This window comes from Furipterus horrens, unplaced genomic scaffold (genome assembly GCF_987537825.1).
Source record: "Furipterus horrens unplaced genomic scaffold, mFurHor1.1.pri manual_scaffold_5, whole genome shotgun sequence".
Taxonomy (NCBI): Eukaryota; Metazoa; Chordata; class Mammalia; order Chiroptera; family Furipteridae; genus Furipterus; species Furipterus horrens.
The window spans coordinates 171,206,513-171,213,388 of record NW_028327175.1 but is presented as its reverse complement, the minus strand read 5'-3'; positions in this window follow the sequence as shown (position 1 = coordinate 171,213,388).

Below are 6,876 nucleotides of genomic sequence, written 5' to 3'. Positions count from 1 at the left end.
AGAAATTATTGTTAAATAAAGGCCTTTCTCAAAAATAAAAATAAAACCAAAATCAAACATACAAAAAGCATGATGGAATAGGATCAAATACCTGCCTTATATACCAGGTGGTCCTGCACTATAAGAGATGACTGTCAGGCTATTGACAGGCTAGAGAAACAAAATGTGGGCTGATGACCCAACAGTCTTAGCCATTCCTCTTTCTTGATCATAAAACCCCTTTGGTTTAAGGAAGGTTTAGCTCTTTCTCCGACACTAAGGCTGAAACTCTATTAAGCTAAAAAAACCCTATCAGTATCATTGTCTTTACCCTGGACTGGCAAAAGAATGGGCCTGTGGTATAATTTCAGACACTGAGCCTAAGAAGAAATGACTTTGGTGAATATTTTGTCTTTTGTTTATTTGTTCAAAAAAGTTTGAAAGAACAGATTTTTTCCTTTTTACTACATCTCTGAGTGGTGCCATATTCATATTTACTTAAAACTGTGGCAGCATGTTGGAAATTGGGTAGATCCAGCCAAAGATAGTCAATTGGTTCAGAAACTCAGTGAGAACATGGAAGAACTTAGGTCCTTACCAGTGGCTTTGAGCTGCTAGATTAACTAACTCTGGAGCTGTTTACCTCTGGATTCTTATTATTTGAAATGAAACAAACAAAAAAAACTTTGCTATGAAAACATTTTTTGTGTTTTGTTTCAGGAAACATCCTAAGTGACACAGTAATTAATTAATTTATTTATGTTTTTAATTCATACATTCAACAAACCCATACTGCAAGTCTAAATTGCACAAGATGCTGGAATAGACAACAAAGATAAACACATTGATAACATCTTATATTTTATATATTAGAGATTGGAAAGTCCTTTACAAACATTATTTCATGATTTCCTTACTCCCAAAATAAACCCATAGTGAGGAAATGAAGTTGAGGAACCTTGCAACTTGCAGTCACAGTGTTAGGTAGTAAGATCTCTGACTCCAAGTAAGTTACTGAACAGCACCCCACCTGCTTCCTCACTGCATGTTCAGTTTTCAGCTTCACTAAGTTCAGAAGCCAGTCTAATCTGATCCAAAATCCCCAAACTGTCTCTGTCCTGGAGGCCAGTAGAGGCCTGAGAGCCACAAAACCAAAAGAAATCCACCAATTTGTGTTAATGGAAGCTTCATTTAGGTAGTTAGAAATGTTTTATCTTTGGGGATACAAGGAGAAAATATTAGAACTGGTAATATACTTAATTTTAATATTCTCTTAAAAAATGCTTATGTATAATTCATAATGTATGCAAGATGTTACCTCTGTCAGGCATAGACAATAGATAAAGAGAATCACACATCTATTGATATTTTATACTCATTAACACTGATACAGATAGGATTATGTGATCACAATATTTGAAGATCATTCATCTAGTTGTTTCTGATTGGCAGACTGGACAATAACTTGCGTACAAGCCTATTTCTTCCCAAACTGAATGCTTTCTTAAATGCTGTGTCATAAGTATTGGACAATGACCATATTTTATGCTCAGAAATGTTCAAGATCCCACTTCCTACCTGGATAATCCAGCCCAAGATACAGTTTTTGGCAACACCTATTTCCTTATCATTGGGTTGTTATAAAAAACAAATAAGGGAAGACTTCCAGCCAAGACGGAGGCCTAGATAGACACGCTGCATCTCCCTCCACAGCTAAGAAGCAATACAACTACCTCAAAACCAGAGACAATGAGAAGTTCCAGAAAATCGAGCTGCATGGAAGTCCAACAAACAAAAAAATAAAAAAGACATATTCATCCAGACAGGTAGGAGGGGAGGAGCTAGGACAGCAAGGACAGGGTGTGGTGATGGCAGCAGCAGGCTGTGGAGTGCAGGCACGCATTTTAACCCTTTGAGTGCCATGTGGAATTAAAAAATTGAATCAACATGAGAAAAAGTTATATCAATATATAACCTGAGGTACAAAAAAAAAGAGAACAAAACATAAAATATGAATTATTCCATTGTTATTTACATTTATAGCTAACCAAAAAAAGAGTCACTGGGAGTGACGCTGGAACTTCTGGGAAAATTTGTCAGCATTGCTCACAGCAACGTTGGCACTTAAAGGGTTAAAAAGTTGAGAGGGACACCTGGGGAGCACTTCCAGCCCCAGATCAGACTGTGCAGCTCATGGTTCCAGTGCCAGGGAAAATAAAGCCTCATTGCTTCTGACTGTGCAAATCAGAAGGGGTTGGAGTGGAGGAAGAAACTGCCAATCTCCCAGCAGAGTCCACTTGTTTAAAGGGCCCCCATGGTCCTAGAACACCCACAGACCAACCCACTCTGGGAAAAACTGCCAGTCCAACAGCTAGAGAGGTGCCAGTCCTGTACAGAAGTGGGAGGACTGTCTGGAAAAGGAGCAAGTGCTGAGCAAGACATTGTTCCCTCTCAGACCCCTCCTCCACATACAGCTCCACAACGTGATGAAACAGGTCACCAATACTGATGAATACCTAAGGCTTCGCCCATTACAATGTAACAGGAGCGACAGCTCTACCTAAGACACAGAGGCAAACAAACACAGGAGCCTCTCAAGATGAGGAAACAGAGAAGTATGGCCCAAAAGAGGGAACAGATCAAGGTTCCAGTGGGAGAACTAAGCAACAAAGAGATAGCCAACCTAAAATATGCAGAGTTCAAAACACTGGTGATAAAGATGCTTACAGGTTTGACAGATATGCTTGAGTATGGCAAACACATAAAGGAAGAAGTGAAGGCTATGCTAAATGAAATGAAGGAAAATCCACACAAAACCAAGGGTGAAGAGGAGGAAACTGGAGATCAAATCAATGATTTGGAACATAAGGAAGAAGAAAACAGTCAACCAGTACAGAATGAGGAAACAAGAATTGAAAAAAAATGAAGAGGGCTTAGGAACCTCTGGGACACCTTTAACCCTTTGAATGTCAATGTCACTGTAAGCAATGCTGACAAATTTTCCCCAAAGTGACAGCTTTGTACCTAGCAACTCTTTTTTTTTGATGGCTATAAATGTAAATAACAATGGAATAATTTGTATTTCATGTTTTGTTCTCTTTTTTTGTACCTCAGGTTATATATTGATATAACTTTTTCTCATGCTGATCCAAATTTTGAATTACACATGGCACTCAAAGGGTTAAACATGCCAACATCCAGATCATAGGGATGTCAGAAGGAGAAGAGGGAGAGGAAGAAATCGTAAGCTTATATAAAAAAGTAATGAGGGTAAACTCCCCAAATTTGGCAAAGAAAATAGACATAGAAGTGCAGGAAGCACAGAGAATCCCAAACAAGCTAGACCCAAGGAGGACCACACCAAGACACATCATAATTAAAATACCAAAGGTTAAAGATAAAAAGAGAATCTTAAAAGCAGCAAGAGAAAAACAGAGAGTTACATACAAAGGGGTCCCTATAAGACTATCATCTGCTTTCTCAAAAGAAACTTTGTAGGCAAGAAGGGACTGGCAAGAATTAATCAATATAATGAAAAGCAAGGACCTACAACCAAGATTACTCTATCCAGCAAAGCTATCATTTAGAATGGAAGGGCAGAGAAAGTGCTTCCCAAACAAGGTAAAGCTTAAAGAGTTCATCATCACCAAGCCATTATTATATGAAATGTTAAAGAGTCTTATTTAAGAAAAAGATGATAAAAACTATGAGCATTAAAATGACAACAAACTCACAACTATCAACAACTGAATCTAAAAATAAAAACAAAATCCAACAAAGCAAACCAGAATAGGAACAGAATCATAGGTATGGGGATCATTTGGAGGGTTATCAGCTGGTAGAGGGAAGCGGGAGAAATGGGGAAATGGTGCAGGAATTAAGAAGCATAATTGGTAGGCATGAAATGGACAGGGGGAAGTTAAGAATAGTATAGGAAAAAGTGAAGTTGAAGAACTTATATGCATGAGCCATGGACATGAACTAAGTGGGGTGGGATTGCTGGAGGGAAGGGGGGAACTGGGCAGAGGGGAGCAAAGGGAAAAAATTGGAACTACTGTAACAACATAATAAAATATACTTAAAAAAACAAATAAAGTAATTTATGTGCATGCACTTTCTAAGTTGTAAAACTCTTTGTAAAAGTGTTAAGTTCGAAACAGTGGCTGAAATTAAAGTGCTTGGAATCATGAAGGAAACTGACTTGCATTGAGTTATACTACCTGCATGTAAGATGCTACCTCACTGAGTCTCCACAAAATGCTGAGTAGTCAACAGACCTACAGCAGATGAGCACACAATTTACATCTGTGTGTTTATGTACAAAGAATCTCTCATTTGATCCTTACAAGTCTCAGGAATATTTAGTAATGTGAACCATAAGAAATTGTTTTTGCAGGTCAGTCAATATCAGCAATTTTATATGATTCCAACTAATAATGTTACAATACATCTGAGGAAGTGGAAGCCAAGCAAATTAGAGTGTCTTCCAAGACTGAAAAATGAGCAGGTAGAGGACTAGAACTAGAACCTCAGTCTTCTTACCTGTTTCCAGATCCCCTACTTCACAAAGTAATCTTCCAAGACAGGGCCCTAAACAGTAGACAGCAAGCAGCCTGAAACACTCAACACTCTTTGTCACCCAAAGGACACGTCTTTCAGAAGGAGTGGTCACATCCTTGGTAAGGAGGTACAGTGCACTGTACTTCAAAGATAGGGTGGTTTATAGCACCTGCAAAGTATAGTCTGTACAGTGAAATTGTTGCTCTATCTCTAAAATCTATGTCAAGTGAGACTAATTAAATACTATCACTGAGGTGCCACAGCAATAGCTAAATGCATTTTAAGTGGCTATCTACATTTAACTAAAATTTATATTACATTGCTGATGACCCCCTAGATTTTGCTAGCTGTCATCTCCAGCTATTCTTGAAGAACGGTGTTGCAAATTCTAACAGAATATCACAAACCACTAAAGAGAAGCCCTCACCTTTGCCAGACAATGATTTTTAGAAATCTGCTATCTCAGTAGACTCTCTTGGCTACCTATGAGTCTGTGTACTGTGCATTTTTATTCAGCCAATCATGGGACAGCCTTCTTTGGCCAAGAATGCCTTTCTATTCCCTGGAGCTGAATATGGCATTTCCCTAGAAAACAAAACAAATGAAATGAGAAGAGAGGAGGAAGACTTCATCACAAACATCTTCATAGTCTTAAAACCCTACATTTACCTGCTGAGGAGCTGTTTGAACTCTTTAACTAACTTTAAGGAAAAGTAAATATATGACCAAAATTCTAAGTTTTGTTATATTTGAGCAGAAATCCCTATACTTTAGCCCTGGCCAGGTAGCTCAGTTGGTTAGAACACTATCCTGAAACACCAAGGTTGTGGGCTCAATCCACAGTCAGCGTACATACAAGAATCAACCAATGAATGCATAAATAAGTGGAGAAACAAATTGATCTCTTCTTTTCTCTTCACTCTCTCCCTCTCTCTCTCCAAAAATAAATAAATAAGAATTTTAAAAATAAATCACTACAGTTTAAGGCTTGGTTAATGGTTTAAACATAAATCAGTAGTCTGTCTTCAGAAATATTCACTTCTCTAAGGAGGACATAAAAATGGCTTATAGACATATGAAACAATGCTCAATATCACTAGCCATCAGACAGATGAAAATTAAAACCACAGTGAGATATCACTTCACACCAGTCAGAATGTCCATCATTAATAACTCAACAAACAAATGCTGGTGAAGATATGTTGAAGAGGGAACTCTAGTGCACTGTTGGTGGGAATGCAGACTGGTTCAGTCACTGTGGAGAACAGTATGGATTTTCCTCAAAAAACTAAAAATGGAACTGCCTTTTGACCCAGTGATTCCACTGCTGGGATTACACCCTAAGAATCCTGAAACACCAATTCAGAAGAACTCATGCACCTCTACATTCATAGTAGAGCATTATTTACAATAGCCAAGTGCTAGAAACAGCCTAAATTTACTGATTCACTCAGTAAATGAGTGAATAAAAAACTGTGGTACATTTACACAATGAAATACTATTCAGCAGAAAGAAAGAAGGAACTCCTACTTTTTATGACAGCATGGATAGAACTGGAGAATATTATGCTAAGTGAAATAAGCCAGTTGATGAAAGACAAATACCATACGATCTCACCTATAAGAGGAACCTAATGAACAAAACAAACAAAGAAGCAAAATAGAACCAGAGGCATGGAAACAAGGAACAGACTGCCAGTGACCAGAGGAGAGGGGGTAGTGAAGTAAAGGGGGAAAAAAAGGGGAAGGAACTAGTCAAAGAACATATATGAATGACCCATGGGCATGGAAAACAGGGTGGGGATTGACTGTGGCAGAGGGGTTGGGCTGTGCAGAGGAGAGCAAAGAGGGAAAATTGAGATGACTGTAATAGAATAATTAAATATTTAATTAAAACACATACACACAAAGGAAGTATTCATAATTCTTTTCCATAATTAAAGAAAATAATTCAATATATAGGTGACAGTGAAGAAGTTTATATTTGAGCAATAGCCTTGCTTTAATTCCATCTACTAAAGGAAACTGGAAGAACGTAAAGACCATCCAAATTTTAGAAATTCAATAAATATTAACATATTTTTCAATCCCATATTTATGGCAGCTATGTTAATTAGCCCACAAGGTCATTTCTGGCACTCACACAATTATGTAAGTGCAACGTGGGGATGAACCTGTTAACTAGACCAAAATGTGCAGCTAGTTTTACCAGATACCAATGAAAAACACGATGCTTATTGTTTTATTGAAAGTCTCTATATTAACAACAGAAAGATATTTTTGAAGATACTTATATATTTACCTACTATCACATAAAAAATCAGCATGCACATAAAT